The sequence below is a fragment of the Montipora capricornis genome, chromosome 9 (genome assembly GCF_036669925.1).
Source record: "Montipora capricornis isolate CH-2021 chromosome 9, ASM3666992v2, whole genome shotgun sequence".
Taxonomy (NCBI): domain Eukaryota; kingdom Metazoa; phylum Cnidaria; class Anthozoa; order Scleractinia; family Acroporidae; genus Montipora; species Montipora capricornis.
Genome location: NC_090891.1, coordinates 15,483,217 through 15,493,539, shown reverse-complemented (window position 1 = coordinate 15,493,539; position 10,323 = coordinate 15,483,217). Strand labels below are relative to the sequence as shown.

General features: G+C 39.0%; 1 pseudogene; it reads left to right on the top strand.

Moving 5' to 3' along the window:
- The first annotated feature begins 3,380 nt into the window (after window positions 1-3,380).
- On the top strand, window positions 3,381-4,774 carry LOC138015735 (protein DVR-1 homolog; annotated as a pseudogene).
- Window positions 4,775-10,323: the final 5,549 nt, after the last annotated feature.

Genomic DNA, 10,323 nt, shown 5'->3' with positions numbered 1-10,323 from the left:
TTTTGATTTTGAAATACTGGTCATCCTAAACAACTCCAGAAAACTCGAAATCAATTAATTAATGAACCTAAATATGGCGCTCCAATTAAAATTATTATTAAATTATTATTAAAGTATTAGTCAGACAATTCCTGTCTCAAAATAGCTTCCCCACTAAGTGGCATTACGTTGTTGTTATCATAAGAGTTCAAAGTAATGAAATTAAGTAATGAAATCTTCTGAATAGTCACTTGCACTATTTGAGCAAACTTTTTTCGTGGTGTCCAGGGAAAGGCCGAGCGGAGCAGTATCTCCAGAGGTAGCAGTCCATCACCAATTGGGGTACAAGCCTTTTGCCTGAACATTTTTTCACCAGTTCGTAATCCCATGCCACTTAGAAATGGCACTTGATAATTTAACTCTAATGCAAGAGGATTTAACCCCTTATTTGGGAACACCCTATAGAGACGAAGGGGTTGACAACACCGACATCCACTCAGAACCCTTTACCTCCTAAGAGTGACGCCTAGAGATTTTACTCTGTCTAACAGCCAGACGATTTTGGTCCTTAGCAGCGAAAGACTAAACGACAGTTTAAAATGATCCTCGCTCTTATCTGGGCAATTTAAGCAACTGTCTCTTACAAAGCCCAAGGGTTTCTGGGATCCAGCATCGCAGAGGTTTATGGGTTCGAACCCCGTTGAGGCTGCCTGAATATTCCAGGCATATTACGAAAATGGCGGTAGATGCGTCGCTAAACACATGGAAATTGCGATGACATGGGAAAACAGAAATTACATATGGTGGACGGAGTTGTTTGAACAGAACCCATTTTAGTGCCAGTACTAAAGCACCGAGTACGGAAACCAAGTGTGAAAAGAGGCTTAAGTATAAGCTTTCACTGCAATATACTCGTATAAATTGCTCTTAGAGTAAGAACAATAAAGAGGGCATTTGAATGACCATCGTTGCTGTATCAATAGAACAAGAATGGTACAACTGACAACCAAACACAATTTCCCAATTCGCTACGTATTACATTCGACACGTTAGCTTTTGAATCTCAGCTCGTAACCCACCAGAACAACCCAGCTGATACAAAATTTTAATGCTTGCCTTCCATCAACTCAGTGCCAAAGTTTCCTGATAAATCCACGCGACGATGATTTAGTCATTTGTGTTTCTAATCCGTCTGCCCTCGTTTGCTCACTGAAGTGTTATTAGCAAACTTCTGCTTGCAGGCAAGAGCGTCCACTGTCCTGTATTCCAACTAGTATAAAAGTGATGAATATCGGCTTCTGTGAAACTCGTTCGTTACGAATTGTGAGACTTTTGAAAAGAAAGCTGATGATCAATGAAGTACAAGGATTCTGCAGGGAGGTCTCCACACGAGATTGACTCGTTTAAACGTGATTTTCTTTATCGCCCACGTCGTTAATATCATAAATACGCCATACTTAACATTTTCCGTACGAGTCAGAAAATACCCCTCGAAGATGACTTTTGGTCACTTACGGCATAAAAACATAACATTCTGAAGGACCTTTTAGAATCACCACTGCAAGTCTAAGCTTGGCAGACAAGGGCTACACTCATTGCTTGCATCAGCTAAAGTAGGGACGTCCTTCTTACTATTCAACCTCGCTAACCACAAAACTTTGTACCTTACTCTTTTAGTTTTCATTTGATACAAATTGAGTTAAATCTTTCTCGTTTACAATTTCAATTTAAAAATCAGTTTGATTTTTCTGCAGAAGAATTTACGCGATTTCATGTGATATCAGCTTTAAAACTGTTAAGGTTGTATATTAAGCACTTTCGAATAAAGGCGCTGGGTTGGGTGTCTGCTAAGAATCCCGCGCTATGGTTGCTAGGATACCACCCTTACGGCACCAAAACAAACCATAAACAGTACCCGCTAACATACCATACTTGGGGTTACAAAGGAAATATGTAGCTGATTTTTATCATTTCCATCGACAGGAAGAATATTGATAACATACTAAGTACATTGAACATATATAAAAAACCCTAATTTTATTGTCTAAGAGTATGTAAGAAAAATATTCACTATGGAAAGAACGAAATCGCTCCAAACTAAATGGTTCCCCAATGAATTATTTTGTTCTGTCATCGAAGAAAAGTTCGTACTCCACCCTCGTCACACCTCCGTTTCAACGGAAGGAAACATACTTGTTTGACAAGTATTAAGTTAAAACTAAAACTGCAAATTGGCGAGTGCATCTCAAGGAATATAAACAGGCAACTTCACACTTCACAATATAAGTTACACGTTTTGTGCTTACATTGTTTAGAAGTACCTGTTTCAAATTGTGCACCATAATATACTAAAAGCTAAACCAAACAACGATGATTCCCTCAATGCGCAGAATAAAAAATATAACAATAAGAACTGAACTGTATTGAGCACGTTCTGATAAACTTTTTGAATACTGCTTTTGTTCCTTTGTAGGTAAACAAAAGGAAAGAAAACGAGTTATTTGTAGAAGAGTCCTCACAGGCGCTAATCGTTCTCTCTCTTCCTGTCAAAACCTAAAGAGAACAAGGATAAAATCATACGTCTAACAAACAAACCAGCGTAATGTACATAAACAATTTCTTAGCTCGAAGATTCTGTTATGCTGCAAGGATGCGAAATGTCGCGGCGTTTCGTGTCGTCATAGATGATGATCACAGACCATTTCCTTCAAGAATAGCTTGATCATTGTTTTGCTCTCACATTTGTTATCCTTTCATCAATCCTTGTTCCATTGTTTCCACTCAACTCACTTCTCGCTTTTGCCAATATATAATTTGTTGAATAATCTAACAAAAAATGTACAGGATCTACATTGCTAAACATCTTAAAATTCATTACAACTTAGTTCCCTCGACTTTCTGATGTTGATATGTTTAATTAAGACAACTTTAACCCGCCAGTTATTTCAAGTGTGTGGCTTTTTAAGCTCTCAGTCAACCGCAAATTGACCGCTGCCCAATAAATCAGCATTTGCAATAATTTTTATAGTCAACGATCAAGCGAAGTGTGACCATAATTTTCATCGCTTTATTGATCAGAGCACTAGATAAGAATTTCAACACTATATAACACGAAAAATAATTTCATTTGTGGCCACTCATTTTGTTATAACTAAACAAATATTAACTCATGACGAGCACTTATTGAATATTTGTAGAACGATTTCTAAGTGTGATATAAATGAAAATAATTCCGGCGTGGCTGGTTGCACTATTGCTAGGCGAATGTCGGGCGTGCACAGAAACAATAGGGGGCGGCTATAAAAAAATAACGAAGCATTCGTTGACTTCAGTGATCAGTGTAACATTCGGCAACTACACTTACTGAACGATAAGCTCATGAAAACAGCCAACTACAGCAAAGGGATCCAAAAGAGCCCCCAATGAGTCCTTTAACCTTTATCTTAGTTTTCATGTGTTCGACGACATCATCACTTCAAAACGCAGCCGAATTTAGCTATCTCCAAAATGATTTACTCAACCTATTAAAAATCAAGGAAAGCCAAGCGTGTCACGAAGCAGATCTCAAGTACCTAAATATGTGATGGATTTGTATAAGGAGCAAGCTCACGCCAGTGGATTTACCAAGGGAGGCAAAGAAGCTCCAGGAAAAACAATAAGAACTTTCTTTCGAGGTATGTAAATTTCATTGTTACAACAGCGAAGTATCCGAGTATAATTATTCCAACAAACTTCACCCTAATTTGCATGGCTAAAATTGCTTGTTATTATCGCTACAGATCCGAGATTAAGCGTCGATGAGCGCCATTTCTTCTTCAATATATCTTCGGTGGCTACGCAAGGAAAAATCCTGAAAGCAGAGCTGAGAGTGTTTAAAAGACGTTCTAAACTTGAGAGCACCAATGGCTTCTTCAACGTTGCAGTGAGTCGTTTAAACCGCAAAGCAGTGGAAAGTAGCAGTAGCTGGAGGAAAAAACTAACTGCAGTCGACACTAAACTCGTCAAATGTCGTCGAGTTGGCGGTTGGATCGTAATAAACGTTACCTCCGCTGTAGCGTTTTGGAAATCTTGGCCTTCACGAAATTTCGGTCTGTACATTACAGTAACAGGATTAGGAGTTCCCAAATCTGATTTCTACATTGCCTCAGGTGGAAGAAAAGAGCCTATCTTGGTTGTGTACGGTGAAAGTAATGAACTTGGCAACCACAGACCTCTGAAAACTGTCGAAGAGGTTTCTACTGAAACACGACAAGAAATGATCAAGAAGTGAGATGGAAAGCACGAGGTCACAATACGTTTTCCTGGACGAGAAGCCGAAGATCATTGCACGACGATAGATGTGCAAGGCGAAAACTGTTCGTTAAGTTTCGCGATTAAAGTGGGACAAATGGATTATAGCGCCACGCGGTTTTAGCGCTTACTACTGTATGGGGTCATGTCCAGAAATCATCGATAAGGGATACAACCCAACAAACCATGCGATCATTCAAAATCTTCTTCACCATCGCTACAATAGAAACATTCCAGCAGCCTGCTGTGTACCAACCAGTTTGCACTCAATGAGCATGATGTATTTCGAACTGGATGGCAGCATTGTGTTGAGGGAATATTCAGGAATGGTGGCTTCATCATGCGGATGCCGCTGAAATAAACGAATTGCCGTGAATTGGATCTATTCAGTTAAAATAATTAAGAGTATAGCGAACAAATTTAAAATGAAAGAACGTATTTATGTTGATAAATGGTGTTTAGCACCCTAACACAATATTGGAAGATAGTGAACAAATTAGTAGAGACTTGAGATACTGTTATCTGTGTCGAGACATTTTGGCAGTGGTACAAGAGCGAGAATTAAGAGTACAACACAAGAATAGTGACCACACCGGCTAATATGCTCTAAATTGACTAAATCGTAATTTGTACAAAAAGTTTAATCGGTTTAAAAGTTTATGGGGTTAGAGGTTGATGAGCTAAATATGAACAATTTAAGCTGCTATGAGCAATTAAACCTCATAGCGGGCGCTGTTGTTCACCTACGATTTTATTATTTCCGGTTAAGTGAACAAACCGCCGTCGATTCGTCGAAAATTTGCTATGAAATTCAGGACTTGTCATATCATGCTTCTGTAAACATAAGGTCGATAAATGTAGTTGCGGGCACAAATTTTCCGCAATGACGTACAGTGACAACTCATTGTTTGTCTTGTTCTTAGCCTCTTTCTCTTGACATCCCGATCTCAGCTTTCGTCATTTAGGAAAACTACTGGTTTCCGCGACTCACTTAAACATTGTTTGAAACAATTGCACTTAAGAGTGAAGAGCAACCTGTTGACTTGGATATGGATGCCTTCCTCGACAAGTCATTACCCACTTTAACAAATATTGTGCCATGCCCCTAAGAGAATTCTGGAATCGACCCCAGCTGGCCAAGATTAAAGCAGAACAAGGATGAGGCGCGCCGCCAAAGGGAAAGCTATTGTAGTCAACAGAAAAAGTTTACCGCCAAAGACAGAAATAGAAACTGCGGGCGATCCTTTTTGTTACGCAATTCTAACACCGTCGTACACTTTACAAAATTAAAAAAAGAAAATGATAAAAGTGCAGCTGGATTTACTAAGATCCCGGGGTTCCACTCTGATATTACTCTTAAGAAATTCTTGATTGATCGAAAAAATTCGTTTTTCCAACCATACTTTCAATGCTGAGCGCAGAGTGTTTGAAAATATCTGATAACAATGGCTTCAGGTTCTGAAACGTGCGAATTGAAAATGGTTGGTTTAAGTTATGAAGACATTGTGTCTCCAGATTGTCCAGTGTTCTTATCGTAACAAATAAGAACAGAACAAATTAGCTCGATGCAAAACCTCACCGTATAAGGGGTTTTTCTTTTCGAGCAATCATGCATATAAAGGTTTTTAAATCACTTTTCAATTTGCTCTTTCAGGCCATCTAGTTCTTGTCCAAGGATGAAACAGTGATTAAATTTGGAAAACAAAAGAAGAGTACATACAGATTTCCGCGCAGAAACAATTTTGACTTTATTTGAGACTATTATACGTCCATTAAAACTACACTTTTCAGTTGGTACATTACCAAATATGACGCGTTGACTACAACATAATGAAGGCCAAATAAAATTCTCAGACTTCCGACATACAACGCAGTTGTTTTATGACTTCTAAAGCAGGTGCAAGCTGTTGAAACAGCAAAAAATTTAAGAAACAAACTTGACATTCGTTTTACTTAAGTACTCGACTTGTTTGCCTTATGTCAAAAAGGGTAAATGTAGGGGAGAAAACAGACAAAAGTGCAGCCAATTTTAAAATTTAATTTTCTCCAGATACAGGAACACTTCAAACAAGTACTGATCCCCACCTACTGAACGCCTAAGCTCCAATCCGATCTTTTGAGCTTTTGATCTTTATGTATAAGGTCACGAAGGGATGACACATGCTAAGACGAGATACGTAGTGTTTGAATGGTCAATTTACGGTATTTTGTCATTCATGAAGGGCTGCCCTACTTACGCCTCCCCCACTACCTTTAGACGTCTTGCAAATAACTACACAATGATTCAAGAATATTAAGCTTTGCGGCTCAATTAGGTAGTTAGTACTAATGATATTGTTTTGTAAGTTTCAACGCTATTTTTTGTTTTTAACATCAATACTAAAATTCATGTTCAAAAATAAAACCTCGTGCCTTGGAAGTTAAGTATACGAGCTTTTGACGTCAATCATAAGTCAGGAAACGCTTAATGTTCGATGTCATCAAGAACAATTAAGCTTAGGTTTACAATGACACAAGACCTTGAGTTTGCTGTTGTATATGAATAACAAATCTGCACGCCAATGAGGCAAAGTTAAACCTCTTTTTGGCTGATGTAGTTGTATCCACATATTACCATGACGAGTAACACCTGGTAAAACAGAAAATTGCGCATTCTTGACGATGCGCTTTTAAGGCAAAATTTATCACTTGCGTCTTAAACGATAGAAATCACTTCACGTGATTCTATCATTTCTCATTCACACTTGCGTCTTAACCCTTTGCACGTTATTTAAAGGGAGAGTATCACGGTATTGCGCATGTTCTAGCCGTAACAAATATCATCATTTGTGAGAAGAATTGGAAGTGACGTTATAATTCGTGCATTTTACACGTACAATCACTAATGAGCTATGGGCTGAGCGAAATTTCACGAGTACGTGTAAATTTCACGCGCGTATTACAACGTCGCTTGCCGATTGGCTTATAAACTTTCGCTACGGCTAGAACATGCGCAAGACCGTGATAATATACCGGCCAGAGGTTTTGTCCCCAAATCTGTCAAGACTCTTCTGGACCCAAAGTACTCTTTAAAGCGCATCTCTCAGTCTCTTGATAATAGTTTCGTAGAGTCGGGGGGTTTAACGGTTATCAACCGCGCCGGACACGAGCCCATCCTCTGCGGGGTGTGGACACAGGGTCTCAATCCTGGCATCCGGGGTCGTATGCGGGCTGAGTTTACAGGTCCGATCTCAATCTGACCCCGTAGGGTTTTTCTCCGGGTACTCCGGCCGTTTTTCTTCCCTTCATCAACTAGAATCATATGGGTCAATTACATCCGGCTGCGGCGCGGATGATACCCTCATGGTGTCCCTACTCTTTCGACATTGAATTAAATGATAGAGTTGGTATGATATTATTATTATGTCTATTATTATTATTATTATTTTATTATTATCTTATTGGTTATTATTGGTTATTATTGGTTATTATTATTATTCTTATAGTATTATTATTATTATTATTGCATAAACCATTAGTATCAATTATTACTTTGCATACATTACAGAACGTACAACAGCGCCCAATTATGAGAAATCGGGCTACACAAGCACAGAGAGGTGCCGACAAAACCTAAGCTAGTCTGTGCTATTCTCGTAGTAGTTTAGCACTTGCTGTTTATTGCTACGGCCTGAAACACTTCGCTAACTGCTGTCCTGGCGTTTAACAAGAGAGCGGTGGGTCCATCATCAACCCACTTGAGCTTAGCATCTATTGGAAGGAAGTTCCGTGAGTCCGCCTCCTCTTATAGTAGCCAAATCTTTGAAGGTCTTCCTTTATGATCCCAATCAAATGCATCAGACCAACTTGCTGTTAGCTCAAGGATGCTGCAACAAATAGACAGCTGTTCAGTAAACCCGAGTTGCCAATTTATAATTTCATACTATCAATGACTCGTAATGCTTGAAAGAGATAATACGGGTACTTTTTGAAAGAAACGGCGCATACATTACAACCAATACTATCAGTAGGCATTTCCGAATTCAACTCCGCATTTAGTTTTTTTAACTGTTGAAATAACTGGCCAAAGTGGGATCCGGAAATGGTCTACTTGTATAATTTCTTGGACTAATACCATTAGACAAGTGGCAAAAGCAGCTTAAGGATTAAAGTTTAATCGTGCCCAGTTATGGGGGCGGCGTGGCCAGAGGACGGAGCTGTGCGATTTGCATGCGGGTCACCTGGCACAAAACCGATTTGGCTTCGGTGACGTTTAATTTCATTCAACTTCGACTTTTGAATAGACAATTCACTACTATGCACAGTCCCATAATACACACACTCTATACCCCCCAAATCTTTTGCATAACCATTGTTTGCAAGTCAGTCTTCCTGTCCCAAGAGAAGTCGAAAACAATGTCCCATGCAGCTTTTTGGGGGGTAAAGAGGTGCATTATGGGATTTTTTGCAAGTAGTGAATACACCTTTTTCCAACTATGGCCGCCATTTAGATATTCTTTTGTTTTTATTCAAATTAGGCCTGAATGCCGTCGTTCAAGGCAAAATAATCTTGTGAATTTTGAGGCTTAAGAACGAGGCATCAAGGACTACTTAGAATAAGAATATTATTCAAATGGAATCCATTTTGGAATAAGGTGTATTTTTGGTGGTTTCAAACCTTCTTTTCAATTGAACTCTTCAAGGTGTCTTTTGTTCATCTGAATTGCCTCTTTCCCTCTCGCGCCGTGGCCCACAAGACGTAAGCTTTAAATCCTACCGTTACACCAATAACGATCTTGACGTTTTATTATAGTCAAACACCCATTCTAATAGCCATCCGTTACCTTTACACTGTAATCAGTATCACATGCAAGGGGTAACGCAAGAACGATAAGTGCAACCTTTAATATACTGGAACCAATTTAGTGTATTTTCCTCACAAACGACAGAAAGGCAATCACAATCGCACCCTTGTTTTTGGGCTTGTAATTCAGTGTATGAGAGGGATAGCTCGAAGACCTTTGTGACACCAAAGCCAATAACACCTAATTAACAATAGGTTTTGCCCGTTTGGACATAAAAGATGTGAAAGACGACTGGGATGGACTCTTCCGTTAGAGTACAAAGGACAGAACTTGGTGGCATCCAACTCCGTGACAAAGTAAGGTTTTTGAATTAAAACAAACGCAGAGTCATTCGGCGAATAAGAATCGGGCATTAGCGAGATCTGATGACTTCAAATTCTTCTTGTTAGCAAATAATTGTTAAATGACTGGAGCCAAGTTTCGGCAAATTACGCGTATAGTCGCCGATGATATTGGTCTGATATTAATTGTCCGTATATCATCGCACTTTGTACTCAAAGCCTACCTGAATTTGGCATAAATAGTAGTCCTTGCTGTTTACAACAGCATATATTGGACACATCAATAATTAGTAAAAACGTGGTCCTTGCAAAATTGTCGATTGCCTTCCTTCTGGTTTTCTTCAAAAAAATTAGCTTGATTTGATTTGCATTTGATTTGATTATTTACTTCATTCTCCGACCAATGCACATGTCGAAGTGTGGCACCTTTGACGGTCAAAGGCAAATTTCACATCGTTCGGTTAGGTCCACCATATGCAACTCATGTAAAGGCTTGGATTAAGCTGTGGATAGGATACAGTCTCTTAGAAATGCCGCAATTTATACAAGTGTACTTAATTTTGACAACTTAAAAAATGGAACACATTGCCAATAGAAAAAATTGTCACTTCCCACAATTACAATAGGAACTGAATGAACCGGGGAATTGGTCGTGTCAAACCGTGCCTAGTATTATTGGCTGTACTTAGTTTGGAAGCGGGTTGCATTGTCGTGCGAAAACAGGTTTCTAATATTCCCACGGCTCAATGAAAAAAAAGAAAAAATGACTTAATTTTAATTGAACGTAAATCCCTGTGTTTGCACAACTGTACAGTAACACAAATTCATCTGCGTTTTAGTGTACTTACGTATAATAGTAAAAACAAATGATCGGGAAAGGAACTTATTCTTTAAACCGAGGTTCACTGTCTTTGTTGGCGAAGGCATTA